The sequence below is a fragment of the Halichoerus grypus genome, chromosome 6, assembly GCF_964656455.1.
Source record: "Halichoerus grypus chromosome 6, mHalGry1.hap1.1, whole genome shotgun sequence".
Taxonomy (NCBI): Eukaryota; Metazoa; Chordata; class Mammalia; order Carnivora; family Phocidae; genus Halichoerus; species Halichoerus grypus.
Window position 1 is genome coordinate 84,403,203 of NC_135717.1, and position 18,537 is coordinate 84,421,739.

Here is an 18,537-nt window from a genome sequence, read left to right on the forward strand (position 1 = left end):
CATTTTTTGTCCCAAATTCTGAAAGGAAGAATAATAATCTTCATAGTTCACACCAGAAAAAGTTAATAGTGGCATTTGTGTGAGGGCTTCTATGTGATTTTTATTTTATTTTTTTTATTTTAAAGATTTATTTACTTTAGAGAGAGAGAGAGACAGAGAGCATGAGTAGGGGGAGGGGCAGAAGGAGAGAGAGAAGCAGACTCCCTGCTGAGCCCACGTGGAGCCCATTGACAGGGCTTGATCTCAAGACCCTGAGATCATGACCTGATCCAAAAGCAAGAGTCAGATACTTAACCACCTGAGCCACCCAGGCGCCCCTCTATGTGATTTTTAAAAACTGTATCTTTTTTCTGATTGAAATTAATGAATTTTTAAAATTATTTTTACATTCTACATCTTTTTTATAAAAATACTAAGGGAAAAGTAAAGATTACCTGATTCTACTCCCCTGAGATAACACTATTAATAATCTTATCGTGCATTTGTGAGATTTTTTCCTAGATAGGAAAAAACGAGGACATGCCTGGCCAGCTCGGTCAGTAGAGCATGTGACTTTTGATGTCAGGGTTGTGAGTTCAAGCCCCACCATTGGCACAGAGATAACTTTTAAAAAATAATTAAAATAAATGAATAAGAAAAGGCTCCTCTATACTTGTGAGGATTTTCTGAGTATAATGTTGTCTTCTTTTTTTTTTTTTTTCCTCTCCCAGGATAGAAGTTGGAAAGAGACTAATTTAATCCTCTGTGACATTACTGGACAGCATTCTTCTGCCTCTTAAAGCAAAACACATTCAATCCAATAATGTGATTTCTCTGACTGACTAGTGAGTGAGTAACAGATGAGCAGGCTTGAACTTCAGCTACTTTCTACTACTCTTCACAGATGCATAGGTGCTAGAATAAAGGGCTGTGGGAAATGAAGTAGGAATAATCACACAAAGGAGAAATTACATGGAAAAGACCACTGGGAGAGGAGATGTGGTTTAGCCATGTAGGGGACTCTCCAGAGAGGATATGGAGGTAGAGGATGATCCAGGGAAGATAAAAATGTCTTCCTGGAGGTTAAATCTAAGCGAAGATGTAATTTAGGGCTTTGGGAATAGATTAAAAAAATTTTTTTCTTTGAAAAGAAAATCCGTGTCCTTGGCTCTGTGCGTATTTCTGTGGATACCAAAGGTTCTGTTTAAAGATGATGATCATCCTTTAACCAAAACTTACATTTTGGCTTCTTCATTAAACCTTTTGACCCAGACATGTCAGAGGATCATATTACGGATTCAGGGAGGGGTCAGAGTAGAGAATGCTAATTAAGGGACTGACTGTGTTCAGCCAACCAGCACTGCAGGGCCAAACAGTGATTGATAACGAGAAGAGTGGCTGACCAGGATTCCCTGTCTCTGTCTTTCTCCTTCAGGATTCCCCCAGCCTTTTCCTACAGGGGATACCTCTCATTGTGTAAACTCTGGAAGCAGTGTTTTTGTTTTAGAAACAGGATTGGAAGCAAAGGTATGGGGGAAAAAAGAGATGAATGATATTTAAACAGAGAAGATCTTCTAGGTAATCACACCTTTTAACCCTGGATATTCACTCTCTGATCTTGCTCCTCTAGATTTTAAATTTTGACCAAAAGAGTCAGGGGGAAGGTAAGTCCATGATGTAGAGATATTTCCCTAAGCCCAGGGCCATACTTGCAAAAACTATTCGTTCCCTGTCTCCCCCACCCTAGACTCTGCCCTGGACCTCCTAGGAGTTCCCAAAGTGAGAGAAGATGGGGAACATACCCAAAGGAGGTCATCCCCAAACCTGCCTTACTCCTCAGGTATCACAAGAAGAGAATAGAGAGAACTCTAAAGAAAAGAGGGCACTCATGAATGCTCCTCCCATTCCTGAGCACTCTACCCTCTGTTACATTTGACTCTGTAGCTCCTACCAGAGCCATCCTCTTTTTTGCAATGGAGGGGGATGGTGATCCTTAAGACTTAAGTTGTATCTGGATAGAACATTTTAAATGAATACAGAAACTATTCTTGTATCTTTTGGGCTTCAGATACGAGAAAAAGAATATTCTTATGACTTAAATTATCAACTACACTAGCAGAAGGATGTAAATGAAAAAATTTATGCATTGTTCAACTTACTGAAATGTAAACATTTCTTTTTTTTTTTTAAAGATTTTATTTATTCATTTGAGATACAGAGAGAGAGAGCAGGAGCGGGGGGAGACAGAGGGAAAGGGAGAAGCAGGCTCCCTGCTGAGCCAGGAGCCCGACGTGGGGCTTGATCCCAGGACCCTGGAATCATGACCTGAGCCGAAGGCAGACGCTTAACCATCTGAGCCACCCAGGCGCCCCAGAAATGTAAACATTTCTGCATATCTGAGAAGCAAGGTGGTTGTAAGGATTAAGTGACACTTGGTATTATAGTACTTACAGTACTCAAGACCTGCATTTATTATATGCCAGTTACTTTACCAGTTCTGGGAATGCAAAGATAAGTAAAATTAGGTTTCTATCCTCAAGTTGCTCACAGACTGGTGGAGGGAGAAAATAAATCAACCGTTACAATACAGAGTGGGAAGGAAGGAAGGAAGGAAGGGGGGCATGGAAGGAAGGAAAGGAGGAAAGTGCAGATAGCAGAAGTACCAAAAGCTTTGGGAGTACATAGGAGAGGCACCTTCCCAGACTGAGGTGAAGGGGTGGTCAAAACAGCTTTTCCAGGTTAATGGATGCCTGAGCTGGACGAGCAACAACCAGAAAATGAAGGAGGAAGCAGGTTTGGATAAAGTGGGCTGCATATGAAAGACAAAGAGGTAGAAGCAAGCATGGTATTTCATCCACGTAGTTCAGTGCACTCATGGATTGTGTGTGTGTGTGTGTCTAAAAGTTAGATTGAGAAAGTGGAGAGAAATTAGGTCATGACTTGCTTTTTAGAAAGATCATTCTAGCAGAGCACCTGGCTGGCTCACTCAGAGGAACGTGCAACTCTTGATCTCGGGGTTGTGGGTTCGAGCCCCACATTGGGTGTAGAGCTTGCTTAAATAAATAAACAAACTTAAAAAAGAGAGAAAGATCATTCTAGCAACAGAATAAAGAATGAAGAGAAGAGTAAAGCTGAAGTTCTCAAAACCATCTAGGAAAGTGCTGCAATAATCTGGACAGGGGCTGGGGAGCACAGTGGGCACAGAGAGGGGGCATCTGCAGAAGTTACTCCATACAAGAGAGAGCATCAGGAGGACTTAGTGATGTCAAAGACAAAAGGCACCAGACAACTGAGATGATTTTATTCAGGCTATTGCAATAGAGAACATGTTTGTTAATGAAGAATGTCTCAGAAAAGGAAAGGGACCTGAGGTTTTATAGAGGTGGGAAAACAAAGGATGCATGAATCTTACTGGAGTTGTGAGGAAGGGTAGAGATGGGTCTTTTCATGGAATATCTGAGAATAGGGTGGTTCTTTAGAGTTAGCTGTTTTGCCAGAACACAAAAGGTAATGGGATTTTGGAAAACAAAAAAAATGGGGGTATTTCTTAACTGGCCAGTTTTCTAGAAGCATAGGGTTCAGGTAAAACTCACCACTGTCAGTAATTAGTTGGATATAAGACAGGAGAGTCAGAGAAGAGTCTGGGAAGACTGCCAGGATTCTAGATTGTAGAATACATAAGAGAGGAAAACCTTTTCCTCTAATCTCTTATATTCAGTGCCTGGGACCTGTGAATTAAATTGGCAAAAAACAGATTAGCAGGAGAAAAGATCTATTTGTATGCACCTGGTCACTTCACAGGAAAAAAATGAAAACCCCAAGAATCAGTTAGTTAGGCCTGGGGGCTTATATTACCATTTTAACAAAGGGTGATACTGTTGTGGGAGAAGTTACCAAAGGAAAAGGGGGTTTGGGCTTCTAGGGGCAATGACATTGTGGGAAGGTAAATAAATATAGGGGGAAAGGAATAGAAGATTAAGGTTATTTTAGTAAGGTTTACTTGTGCAGATACAAGTTCATGCTGACTGGGCACCTGGGTGGCTCATTAGGTTAAGTGTCTGCCTTTGGCTCAGGTCATGACCCCAGGGTCCTGGGATCGAGTCCTGCATCGGGCTTCCTGCTCAACAGGGAGTCTGCTTCTCCCTCTCCCTCTGCTCCTTCTCTCTCTCTCTTGCTCACCCTCTCTCTCAAATCAGTCAATAAAACCTTAAAAAAAAAAAAGTTAATGCTGACTTTCCATCTCCTGTGATAAAGGTTGTTCTCCTGGTATGGGAGAGGGGAGGGGAGACACCCTCACAAAAGGAAATGAATGCCCTGCTTTCAGGCAGAAAGGGGGAAGGAGGAAAGCAGAGAGTTCTTCCTGTATCTGCTTTGTAGATACACCTTTGGTCTCCCAACCTTACCCTTATTTCTTTAGGAACACCAAACTACATTTAGTTCCCTCTTTCTACTATGTTCTCTGATAATTTTGAAATACACTTTTTATGCTGCTTGCAAAGCCTCTCCATCTCTTCTGCCTGGAGGACTTCCATTGGTCCTATAAGGTATGGCCTTCAAGGTGTGTTTTCTACTTTAGTAAGTAAGTCTTCCACAAGAATTCCTCTCCATTCCCATAGCACTTTGTGCTTCCTACTGAGGACTTACCAAACTGGGTTCACATTTTCTGTTAATACCCCCATGTTTCCCACCAGAATGTAAGACCCTTGAGTGCTTATGCCTTATAGTATACACTGCTAATGCCTCTCCATCATCCATTCTCTTCTTCTTCACTAAGGAAAAGCACAGTTGTATTTGAAACAGTAATGTACCCAACTATAATACTCATCTCAGAATTACTTACATTAGGGGAGGCAGTGGGGCAGAATTCTAGCCAAAAAAAGTAACTGGAAGTCTCTGGAAATAAATCCCTTCTGAATGAGATGACAAAACCTCACGAAGGGAAAGCTTTTGGCCCTTCTTCCTTCTTCCTGACTGGAACAAGGACAAGAATCCTGGAGGAAGTTCTTCCTGACTGGAACAAGGACAAGAATCCTGGAGGAAGAGCATCCTTTTGCAATCATGCAGATAAAAGCCATATGCTGAAGATGGGAGAGCAGAAGGATGAAAGGAGTTTGGGTGCTCGATGACATCACAGATCAGTCCTGTCCTTGGACATTTTGGATAGGTAATGAAAATAATAAATGGCTTACTTTTTTTTTTAACTTTTTAAAAGAGATTTTATTTATTTATTTGAGAGAGAGAGAGAGCAGGGGAGGGGCAGAGAGAGTGGGAGAGAAGCAGACTCCCTGCTGAGTGGGGAGCCTGACACAGGGCTTGATCCCAGGACCCTGAGATCATGACCTGAGATGAAGTCAAATGCTCAACTGACTGAGCCACCCAGATGCCCCTAAACTTCTTACTGAAGTATAATAAACATATATAGAAAGTACACATCTTATAAATATGTAGTTCAATGAATTAAAACAAATTAAAAAACACCCATGTAACTAGCATTCTAGAATGTTACCAGCATCCTTGAAGCCCACTCTCCAATTCTGGTCACCAACCCCCAAGGGTAACCACAACACTAACTTCTAAGAGCACAGATTATATTTGCCTGTGCTCTTTGCACATAAAAACAAGAATGTGGGGTGCCTGGCTGGCTCAGTCAGTGGAACATGTGACTCTTGATCTCAGGGTCATAAGTTCGAACCCCATTGGGCAAAGAGATTACTGTAAAAAAAATGTAAGAAAATATATGGTTGCTCCTGGCTTATTTCCCTCAATAGTATGTTTATAGCTATTCTTGATATTCTTTTGTATAGTTATAGATCATTCATGTTTATTGCTACATAGTATTCCACTGTATGAGTGTACTTCAATTTATCTATTCTACAATTGCTGGGAAATTAGGAAGTCTCAAGTTTTTGCTACTTTGAATAGCATTGCTATGAATATTCTAATACAGGTCTTTTGGTGAACATATTGTATGCATTTATATTGGATATATACCTAGGAATATATAGGGTCAGAGGGTATACATATGTTGTACTTTAGTAAACTATTTTTCAAAGTGTTTGAACCAATTTATGCTCTGAACAGCAATGTATGAAAATTCAGTTATTTTACATTTTTGCCAACACTTTGGTATTTCCCGACTTGTTTATTTTAGCCATTATAGTAGGTGTATACTGCCATTGCATTGGTTTTTAATTTGTAGTTTCCTGATAACTAATAAAGTTGAGCACTTTGAAAAAGTTTATTGGCCATTTGGATATTCTCTTTTTTAAAAAACAGCTTTATTTTTTTTAAAGAATTTATTTGTTTATTTATTTTAGAGAGAGAGGGCTTGCATGTGCTAGCAGGGGGAGGAACAGAGAGAGAGGGGAACAGGCAAACTCCACACCAAGTGCAGAGCCCAATGGGGGGCTCCATCCCATGACCCTGAGATCATAACCTGAGCCAAAATCAAGAGTTGGACACTTAACCAACTGAGTCACCCAGGTGTGCCTAAAAAAATCTTTATTGAGATATAATTCGCATACCATACAATTCACCCATTTGAAGTGTCCAATTCAAAGGTTTTTAGTATAGTCACAGATATATACAACCATCACCACAGTCAACTTTAGAATATTTCCATCATCTCAAAAGAAACCCCATACCATTTAGCTATCATCCTTTACTGCCCTACTCCCCTTGCCCAGCCCTAAGCAACCACTAATCTACTGTCTATATCTACAAATTTTCATATTCTGAACTCTCATATGAATGTAATCATATAATATGTAAACTTTTTTTTAGAGAGAGAGAGAGGGAGGGTTGGGGGAGGGGCAAAGGGAAAGGGAGAGAGAGAATCTTAAGCAGGCTCCAAGCCCAGTACGGAGCCTGATGCAGCTTGATCTCACGACCCTGAGATCATGACCTAAGCTGAAATCAAGAGTCAGACACTTGACTGACTGAGCCATCCAGACGCCCCAAATGTGAACTTTTGTGACTGGCTTCTTTCATTTAGTATAACGTTCTCAGATTTTTTCCGTGTTGTAGTATGAATCAACACTTCATTCCTTTTTATGATCAGATGATACTTCTGTGACCTGATAATATGGTCAGATATTATCTGTGGCTATACCGCACTTTGTTTATCCATTTGTCCATTGATGGATATTTAGGTCGTTTCTACCTTTTTGCTATGATGAATACTACTACTATAAACACTCATTTACAAGTTATTGTTATATGTTTTCAGTTCTTTTGGTTGTATACCCAGGAATGGAGTTACTGGGTCATATGGTAACTCTATGTTGAATTATTTGAATAATTGCTAGATTCTTTTCCAAAGTGGCTATACCCTTTTATATTCCCACCAGCAGTGTATGAGGGTTCTGCCTTCTCCACATCCTCCTTAATAATCATTGTTAATCTGACATTTTGATTCTAGCCATTGTAGTTGGATATTCTTTTTTGCAAAGTGTCTGTTCAGGCCTTTTGTCTATTTTTCTATTGGGTTGTCTTCTTTTTGAAATTCTTTATATATTTGAAATAAGAGGCCTTTGTTAGATACATGTATTGCAAATATCTTCTTTCAGTCTATGGGTTGCATTCTTAGTCTTTCAGTAGAGTCTTTTGGTGAACAAAGGTTCTTAATTTTAATACAGTTCAGGTGAGTGCTTTTATGTTCTATTTAAGAAATATTTGGGAAAAAAAGAAATCTTTGTGCTAGGGTCACAAAAATGTTTTCCTTATGTTTTCACTTAAAAGCTTGTTTCAACTTTCACATTTTTTTAAAGATTTTATTTTTTTTTTAAGTAATCTCTACACCCAACATGGGACAACCCTGAGATCAAGAGTCACATGTTCTACCCACTGAGCCAGCCAGGTGCGTCCCAACTTTCACATTTGATCTACAGTCCACTTGGAATTAATTTTTGCAAATGGTGTGAAGTAGGGGACAAAATACATTGCTTCCTTCTATGGATACTCAATTGACTCAGCACCATGTACTGAAACACCATCTTTTCCTTACTACTGTGCAGTGTGTTATTTTATCATAAACAAGGTAACCATACATGTGAGAGTTTACTTCTGGATTCTGTTTTGTTTCATTGTTTGGTTCGCTTATTCTCACAATAATACCACACACACACACACAGAGACACACACACACACACACACTAGCTTTATAATGGTAGTATAGTTTTTCTAGTTTTGTGATTCTTCAAGATAGCCTTGGCTATTGCCTGGCCTTTGAATTTCTTTCTTTTTTTTTTTTTTTTAAAGATTTTATTTTATTTATTCGACAGAGAGACACAGTGAGAGAGGGAACACAAGCAGGGGGAGTGCGAGAGGGAGAAGCAGGCTTCCCGCGGAACAGGGAGCCCGATGCGGGGCTCGATCCCAGGAACCTGAGATCATGACCTGAGCCGAAGGCAGACACTTAACGACTGAGCCACCCAGGCGCCCCTGGCCTTTGAATTTCTATATGAATTTAAATCAGTTTGTTATTTCCTCAAAACACCTGCTGGGAACTTGAAAGGATTGTTTTGAAGCCATAGATTTGCAGATTACTGACATCTTTATCGTATAATCTTTCAATTTATAAATATGCTTTATCCCTCAATTTAAGGGTCATTCTTAATTTCTCTCATCAATGTTTTATAGTTTTCAATGTAGTGGTGTTGTGCATCTTATGTTAGATTTATTCCTAGGTATTTGATAGTTTTTTTTTTGATACTATTATAAATGGTAACAGTCTTTAAATTTAATTTCCTATTTGTTTTATATTTGGACCTGAATCCAGTGACCTTCCTAAATCTGCTTATTGTCTTGATTTTTCCTTTTTAGATTATTTAGGTACAAAACCTTGTAATCTATAGAACAGTATAGTGGACTCTGACACACCACCCACATCTATTCCTGTTCAGGTTAGAAGCATTTATTCGCTCCAGCTACTACTGGGAGTGTTAACAGCTGACAACTTGCAGCGGTGTTCCTTCTGGATTATTGCCCTCAGCTATTATCCATTTCCCAGGGACAGCCCATAATCAATAACGGGCCAGTGTGGGGGATAAAGATTCTACCTTCTTGCCTCAATTCAGGAACACTCTGAACAATCATCTCAGCTCCAGAGCTCCTCATGAGATTCATTGTGAAGGAATTAATCACAGCCCAGCTTCTCACTTCATCAACAACAGCCATTGGTCTCGAGATCATTCCTTAATAAATTTCCTGCATGCAAACCTACGTCTCAAAGTCTGCTTCCTAGAGAATCTGGTTTGAAACAGGAGTATCAGAATTGGTCCAAGAAAAAGACTAAATTGTGCTCTTGTTGCTGGATCATCAACTGACCAGCTGCTGAAGACCTCATCGCTGCAGGCAGGTGGAGCATTCATAGCCCCTGGCATCACTGGCTGCACAGCTGTTAAAATGTTCCCCTGCACTGAAGTGAAATGGCAGATCTGTAGAAAGAAAGGCAGGCGGCAGGGCATCTGGGTGGCTCGGTCGGTTAAACGTCTGCCTTCGGCTCAGGTCATGGTCCACGGTCCTGGGATCGAGCCCCTCATTGGGCTTTCCACTCTGCGGGAAGCCTGCTTCTCCCTCTCCCACTCCCCCTGCTTGTGTTCCCTCTCTCGCTGTGCCTGTCTCTGTCAAATAAATAAATAAAATCTTAAAAAAAAAAAAAAGTGGTGGTGAGGCTGAAATAATATATTCACATAAAGGACTTAATATACTTATCCAGAGGGAGGGAGGAATGAGTTACAAATTAGCATGAGAAAACTTTTGGGGGTGATGGGTATGTTCATTATCTTGATTGTGGTGATAATTTCATGGTTGCAAATGTCAAAATTCATCAAATTGTACACTTTAGGGGTGCCTGGCTGGCTGAGTCAGTGGAGCATGCGACTCTTGATCTCAGACGTGAATTCAAGCCCCATGTTGGGTGTAGAGATTACTTAAATTACTTTTATTTTTTTTAAAGATTTTATGTATTTATTGACAGAGAGAGACACAGCAAGAGAGGGAACACAAGCAGGGGGAGCGGGAGAGGGAGAAGCAGGCTTCCCACTGAGCAGGGAGCCCGATACGGGGCTCTATCCCAGGACCCTGGGATCATGACCTGAGCTGAAGGCAGACGCCTAACGACTGAGCCACCCAGGTGCCCCATAAATAAATAAAATTTTTACAAATTGTACACTTTATGGGGCACCTGGGTGGCTCAGATGGTTAAGCATCTGCCTTTAGCTCAGGTCATGATCTCTGGGTCCTGGGATCAAGCCCCATGTAGGGCTCCTAGCTCAGTGGGGATCCTGCTTCTCCCTCTCCTTCTGCCCCTCCCCCCTGCTTGTCCTCTTTCTGTCCCTCTCTCTCTCAAATGAATAGTCTTAAAAAAATAAATAAATAATTGTACACTTTAAATATGTGTGGTTAGTTGTACTAATTTTACCTTAAAGCCACTTAAAAATATTGTTTGCCATTTAGTAAGCATTCAATAAATATTAGCTATCATTGTAAGGAGAGATCCTGAATCCTTCTTTCCAGCAGTTACAGTTTCCAGGCCCATGTAGGTCCTCTGCCCTGGAACTGACTGAGGAAGGGTGGAGGCAGCTTGTATCTAGGTAAAAAAGTGACACCTTCTGGCCAGAGATGGGAGTACACAATGGTATCTTCTGCTTTTTTAAGTGTTCAGATTTTCCTTCATTTTTGTTTTTGTTTTTATCAGTTATTTTGGAATAGATAAAACATACTGATGTAAAATTTAAGGGTACAAAAAAACCCCACCTTCCACGTCTCTTCTCTCAGTTTGCTCCTCGAGAGTAACTACTGTTTTGTCAAATGCTAGCTCCCTGTAAAGACTCAAACACCCATGATAAGGCAAAGCTGGGTTTATGCAAACCATGGTAAGGAAGCACACTGCCTTGAAGGAAGCTTAGTACTGTCTGGGAGGGGAGGGCTGAGCCAGGATGTTTATGTGGTTTGGGGGTCTGGTTTAAGTGGGGGCGTCTTTCAGTGTAGGGGTTTAAGATTGGTTAGGATCATGGCTTAGGACACAGCAACGGTGAGGGTTTCAAAATGTCTTCGAGAATAATCATTTGATAACTGCCTATGGAAAAGCTGGGCAGTTTCAAATGGTTTTTCTGGATGTTCCTGAATTGAACACTACAATTATTTGCGACTTTTTTTTTTTTTAAGATTTTATTTATTTATTTGACAGAGAGAGAGAGAAAGCGCGCGCGAGAGGGAACACAAACATGGGGAGCAGGAGAGGGAGAAGCAGGCTCCCCGCTGAGCAGGGAGCCCGATGTGGGGCTCCATCCCAGGACCCCAGGATCATGACCTGAGCAGAAGGCAGACACCCAACAACTGAGCCACCCAGGGGCCCCGCAACTTTTATTTTCTGGGCAAGAATTTCCTGGGATACTAAATTCCTGTTGATGAAGATAGTGGAATAGTAAAGTCAAGTTAATGTAGATGGTTCTCAGTTTCTTGTACATCTTTTTGGAAATATTCTGTGCTTATTCAGTCATACATGTATTCATTTAAGAAATGTCATCTTTAGAAAAAAGTTTAAAAAAAAGAAATGTCATCTTTTACCCTCTAACAGTTGTTGCAGAAATATAGATGCTGGGTATGACATATTCCTTAAATAATAGCTCTCCAACAGCATTTGCTCTGTAGTGATATGTGATGTACTTTTTTTCAGAGTTTGCATGTTTTTATCTCTTGAGTTGAATGGAATTACTGTTTGAAGTATTCCACCAGCATTTTTCCCCCTCAACAATTTATCTAACAGATCATGGTTTTGGCAAAACCAGTGGGGCACATTTTCTCTTATTCCTGACTTCTTCTTTTCCATCTTAAAGTGCAGTTACAAGACTGTGTGGCAGGGGAGAGAAAGAATTATTCCATAGCACTGAAATATGAAGGCAACTGGAGAGAGCTTTATTAAATACATGTTCATTGGGCATCCACTCAGTTCCAGGTACTGTGCTAGGCACAAGGATGAATATAACTACATTCTCTGCCCTTACAGGGCTTAGAGCTTAATGAGGAAGATAAACACTGAACATATAGTTATGAGTGGAATGAATATAACAAAGAACAGGAGGTATGGGAACCTAACCTAATCTTGGGACCAAAGTAAGGATTCCCAGAACTGATGCTGGTGCTGCATGCAGAGGGATAAGCAGGAATGATATGGGTATAGGTGTGAGTGGAAATAGCTTATGCCTTCTCTGGAACCTGAGGCTATTTTTTTTCAATTTCCCCTGTTCTCCCTGTCTGCCCATTTGTTCTACCATCTTGTGATCTCCTTTCCAAATATTGTGAATAGGTATGTATACATAGATTTTCCCAGTTAAAAGTCATTATCTTTGGAGTGCCTGGGAGGCTCATTAAGAGGAATGTGTGACTCTTGATCTAGGGGCCTTGAGTTTGACCCCCACATTGGGTGTAGAGATTACTTAAATGAAACAAAAAAAAAGTCATCATCCTGAATACATAAGAATCTATTCTGTGACTAACATCCCTCATCAGTGCAAGCCTCTCATGTTAGTGATCCTAGGGAAAGACAGCCCTGTACTACGTTTTAGTTTTTAGATGCAATGAAAATCATTTTCTGAATCCTGCATAAAGTTCAAGAATTGACTACCATTAGCAGGAGATAGAATTATAATTTTTTACTACTAAAAGGGTCTCTAGAAATCACCTAATATGATCTCTTGAACTGAAAAATGAGGAAACTGAGACCCAAAGTACAGAATTCTTTCTGACATTCAAGACAAGCGGCCCAGGAGACCTGAGGGCTACAGAAATTGAACAGGTTATAATCTCACAGAAAATCTGATGTGCTGATATGTTTCCCTGGTAATTAGCCTTCTGTGATGTGTGGAAGGTGGAGATGATTTAAAAGAAAAGGTAAGGAATCCTGAGCTCCTTTTTTTTAACTAGAAAAAAATGTTACTCTGAAGAATTTCTAGACAAATGTTGAGAGGGTCTCCTACCAAGGGATGAGGAATTTTCTTAATTTGGCTTCAATTTTGTTTTCCAGGTAGGACTCATCACCAGTTTATGTTCTCTGTGGTTATGTCTCCACCTTCTGGGAGATCTTTCTTTGCCATTATTTCCCTTGGCCACTCCTGAAGAAGATGCTAGATTACCTAGCAGGGTTACACCTTCCTCGTTGCCTACAGAAGATTAAGTGTCTTGGAGTCATTTCCCATCTCCAATAGTTATAGATTTCCTAATTCAGGTTCATGGTTGCAAAGTTAATCAGCTTGTTATCTTTTATTCTTGTCAGCTCCATGTGTCATTAGCCACAACAGTGATTCTTTCAAGACTTATATCTTTCTCAATCTGTGGCTACTCTAGGCTCTATGCAGCTTTGGTTGGGAGAGCTATACTCTAAGCCATTTTTTCTAACTGAAAGAATTTGCTGGGCAGTACATTAATCCACGCTGAGGTTTTAACAGCTAATGGGACTACCATACCTTGATGTGATCTTTGCCACGAAACTAAGGTCTGATTGGCCTTTATTAGTCAAAAGCTTTATGGTACAGTTGCCTCTTCCAATTGCATTAAGTGCCCAGAGTTTAGGATTCTCTTTCCCTTACACTCCTGATTGAAAACTAGCCAGTTCTTTGCTATGGTCATCTCTTGTAGTACCTTGTCAATTTCAGCTGAACGCAGTAACCAAAACATGCTACCGGTGTTCTGTTTTCCAACCTCTTCTAGAGCTATAAGATGGTCAAACACATTTTCTGACTTTCAAGTTATTACAGACAAAATAACAACATATTGTCCCAGACTTTCAGTCTCCACTAAGTTTCCAGTTTCCACCTGGTTCTTAAGCTAAAGTTACGTATTTTAGGAATTTAATGAGAATGGCACCATATCTCCAGTTCCAGTGAGTCAGGATTGGTTGTAAGTTGCCAAAGTAAACAAACTTAAAGCTTAGTGCTTAAAGTAAAAACATTTATCCCTCATTTTCCATGTCCTGTGCTCCATGTTGTCTTCATTCCAGGACCCAAAGTGACTAAACAGCTGCCATATTGAATATTGCTACATTTTGTGGCAGAGGAAGAAAGAACAAGGTTAATTGGGTGTACCGGTTCCTGAGGCTTCTGCTTGGAAGTGATGTATATCACATCCACTCACATTTCCCTGGCCAGAGCAGGTCACACAGCCATACCTAACTTCCGGTGGGCCGGGAAGTATAATCCTACCATATGCCCAGAAAGGGAAAGATCTGGAACATTTGTGACAAGTCTTTTTATTTTATTATTATTATTATTTTTAAAGATTTTATTTATTTATTTGAGAGAGAGAGAACATGAGCGGGGGCTGGGGGGGGGGCGAAGGGACAGGGAGAAGCAGACTTCCCGCTGAGCAGGGAGCCTGAAGAAGAAGCAGGGCTCATCCCAGAACCCTGGGATCATGACCTGAGCGGAAGGCAGATGCTTAACCGACTGAGCCACCCAAGCACCCACATTTGTGACAGGTCTTAAAATCTGCCTCTAAAGGCGCCTGGGTGACTCAGTCGGTTAAGCGTCTGCCTTCGGCTCAGGTCATGATCCCGGGATCCTGGGATCGAGCCCTGCATCGGGCTCCCTGCTCAGCGGGAGGCATGCTTCTCCCTCTTCCACCCCCCTGCTTGTGTTCCCTCTCTCGCTGTGTCTCTCTCTGTCAAATAAATAAATAAATAAACAAATAAATAAATAAATAAATCTTTAAAAATAAAATAAAAGCTGCCTTTATACGGTAAAAACAAAAAGGATGTAGTTTTAGTCCGTGTTCTAGTATTTATTAATATTACCATGAATTAGTTGTTTAGCATATCAGTTACCATGGATAAGTCATTTAGCATATTAGTTTTGGTAACTTCAGTTATAAAAGTGGAGAAAATAGTCCTTAATTCAAGGAATGCTTGAGAGGATTAAATAAGACATTACATGTGAAATCACTTAGCCCGATATTAGTTTTCTTTTCTTCTGTCCACTGTTCAGAGATAATGTATCATATGGTTTTAGTATTTTCAGTGAAGAAAAATGTGTTTATGTTGGTTGCCTGCTGCAATTTTCATTAGTAATTGTCTTCTATCCTGCCATATCACAAGCTCTTTGAGAACAGGCACAATGTTTTACAGTTCTTCTGTATCCCTTACATTGGGTAGCACAGTGTGGAAAACATAATACAAGCTAAAATATATACATATTGATTATTTTCTCCTATAAAGTGTCTCACTTCTATGGGACTGTGTTAACTCTCAAATGAAGCTTTCAAAAAATTTCAGTTTTCTCTCCTAGAACTTGTAACTTTTGTTTTACAGCCTTTTCCAATCGATTATTTTATTTTATACTTGTAGTATTATGATGACACAAAGGAGATATTACACTAATTTACAATTAAAGAAGAGAAATCAGGGGAGATTTCATGAGTTCACTCTACAGTTCACCTTTTGGCACAACAACTTCAGAGGCTTTATGACCCAAGAAACCATTGACATGGGATGCCTGGGTGGCTCAGTTGGTTAAGTGTCTGCCTTCAGCTCAGGTCATGATCCCAGGGTCTTGGGATCGAGCCCCACATTGGGTCCCTTGCTCAGCGGGGAGCCTGCTTCTCCCTCTGCCTGCCACTCCCCCTGCTTGTGCTCGCTCTCTCTCTGACAAATAAATAAATAAATAAAATCTTAAAAAAACAAAAATAAAACCAAAATCAATTATGGACCATAAGTGCCGAGGGAGAAGGAGGGCCAGTAAATTGGTAACTTGCCGTTTATTTGCAGTGGTTTCTGTCTAGATCTGGCTGCTCTCTAAAGCCTTCCAGAAAGCCAGATCAGAGACAGTTTGAGTATAGGCTCATTAATAACCCCCAAATGTAGACCAGACACTGTGATGATGACATCTTGGGACCAATGTGAAGGAAGATAAAGTGGATAATAAGTGAAAAACATCTAGAATAGCTCATGTAAATGACTGTTGAAGTTGTCATTTGGTCAGTTTGATCAACAGAGGATTCCTAAAGATGTTCCCTCTGATTCCTTCATATTCTGACCAATCCCTACTCCAGATATTATTTTTCCATTTTTTGTAGGAAGGGCAACTCTTTTGGAGACCAGATTGGAGGGACATTCTTGAGTCTGTAAAATCTTAGAGAGTCCTTATCACAACCTGTTTTACCCTCTTAGTAGTTAATAATAACAATTACAATATTTTTTCAATGCTTACCAAGGACAAACAATTGGCTATCTGAATTCTATTCATTACTCCCTTAATTTTCACAACAACTTTCTAAAGGTAGGTAGATTCTTCATTTTACATATAAGGAAAATGAGACTTACAGAAGTTATGTTACATGCTCAGGACCATGTAAATGGCAGACCTAGCAGGTAGCAGAATCAGAATCTGAACCCAGATCTCAAAATTCATGCTCTTTGTTTTTTCCTTATTAAAGTCTTTTATTTGATTCTTCTTTTTTTAATTTAAATTTTGTTGGTTAACATACAGTGCAATATTGGTTTCTGGAGTAGAATTCAGTGATTCATCGCTTACATACAACACCCAGTGCTCATCACAACAAGTGCCCTCTTTTAATACCCATCACCCATCTAGCCCATCCCCCATCACCTCCCTCCATCAACCCTCAGGTTGTTCTCTGTCATTAAGAGTCCCTTATAACAGGACGCCTGGGTGGCTCAGTCAGTTAAGCGTCTGCCTTTGGCTCAGGTCACGATCCCAGGGTCCTGGGATAGAGCCCTGTGTCAGGCTTCCTGCTGAGCAGGGAGCCTGCTGCTCCCCCTGCTTGTGCTCTCTCTTTGACAAATAAATAAATAAAATCTTAAAAAAAAAAAAAGTCCCTTATGGCTTGTTTTCCTCTCTCCTTTTTCTCTTTTCCCCCTTCCCATATGTTCATCTGTTTTCTTTCTTAAATTCCACATATGAGTGAGATCATATGGTATTTGTCTTTCTCTGACTGACATAGTCCACTTAACATAATACACTCTAGCTCCATCCATGTCATTGCAAATGACAAGGTTTCATTCTTTTTGATGGCTAAATAATATTCCATTATATATGTGTGTGTGTGTGTGTGTGTGTGTGTATATATATCACATCTTCTTTATCCATTTATCTGTTGATGGACATCTGTGCTCTCTCCATAATTTGGCTATTGTTGATGGTGCTGCTATAAACATCCGGGTGCATGTACCCCTTCAAATCTGTATTTTTGTATTCTCAAAGTTCATGCTCTTAACTGCAACACCACACTTAAGTAATATATATACCTGACTTTGTTTCCCAATTATATTAATTCCTTGAAAGGAATGAATAGTTTTGTTCATCTCAGTGTGTCCATAATGTTTATAGCACAATACCTTGAACAAAGTTAATAGTTAAATAATGGGAAATATCTATTAATTCTCTGTAGATTGTTATGTTTGTGAAAAGAATTACAGATTCAGGTATATGAGTTCAGGTTTTATGAGTGATGCATTTAAAGGGAATTAGAATATACCTATACCACTCCAAAATATGCCACTTTGGCATAAGAATTATTTTGAACTGAAGGCAATTTAGAAAGAGCAGATGGAAGAAAAACTTTCTACCCCTCTCCTCTCCCTATCTGCCTAAAATCAGGGCATAAATTTCCCTTTGCGAAGGTGTCTTCCTCCCCTCTCCCATACCAGGAAAATGAGAACAGACTTTTAATCACCAGACACAATAAGAGGGATGCAGCACCGAGAGAGGTCTGCACCGACAAGCTTTGCTAAAATCACCTTTATTTTCCATTAGTTCCCCCATATATTTATCTTCTCACAATTTACCACTCCTAGAAACCTAAACCCTTTTTTTCTTTGTCTTATCACTTCTCCACATATTTATTGCCCTTTGCTAAAATGGTATACAAACTCACACTTCTAACTGCTCTTTGGGATTTTCAATTCTTTTCTGTGAGCCCTGTTCCCTGTGTGCATATGAAAAAAAATTTTTTTCTCCTGTTAATCTGTCTTTTGTCAATCTATCCACAGCCCCCAACTGCAGAACTTAATAGCATAGAGGAAAGTTTTTTTTTCTCCCCTACATATTTAAAAGTTAAAAAATCAGACTACCTTTGCAATAGACAATAAAATAATCACCTTTACCAAGACTAACAAGCTGTTAGGCTACAGAAGCCATATCTTACATAGGATCGGTGATGTTGCTTTCTCCACTTGAGTTATCATCGTAAATTGTTCTCAATACAAAAATGAAGGACACAATGACTAATCATGTGATATCATAGTTTGTGGCTTCATTTTATTTTTTAAGATTTTATTTATTTATTAGACAGAGAGAGAGAGAGAGCACAAGTAGACAAAGCGGCAGGCAGAGGGAGAGGGAGAAGCAGACTCCCCGCTGAGTGGGGAGCCCGACACAGGTCTCGATCCCAGCACCCTGGGATCATGACCTGAGCCGAAGACAGACACTTAACCAACTGAGTCACCCAGGCGCCCTAGTTTGTGGCTTCAAATATCTAAACTTCTCTTTACTTATTACGTCCTTTTTAAACTTCGGAGGAAAATAGTTGAATCTATCATAAAGT

General features: G+C 40.0%; 1 protein-coding gene across 1 annotated transcript in view; it reads left to right on the top strand.

Annotated features, from left to right (window-relative positions):
* A2ML1 (alpha-2-macroglobulin like 1) overlaps window positions 1-1,099 on the top strand; it is a 36,786-nt gene extending 35,687 nt beyond the window's left edge. The window contains 1 exon segment of the mRNA XM_078074153.1: window positions 711-1,099. The gene's annotated coding sequence lies outside the window, so the exon portion shown is untranslated.
* Window positions 1,100-18,537: the final 17,438 nt, after the last annotated feature.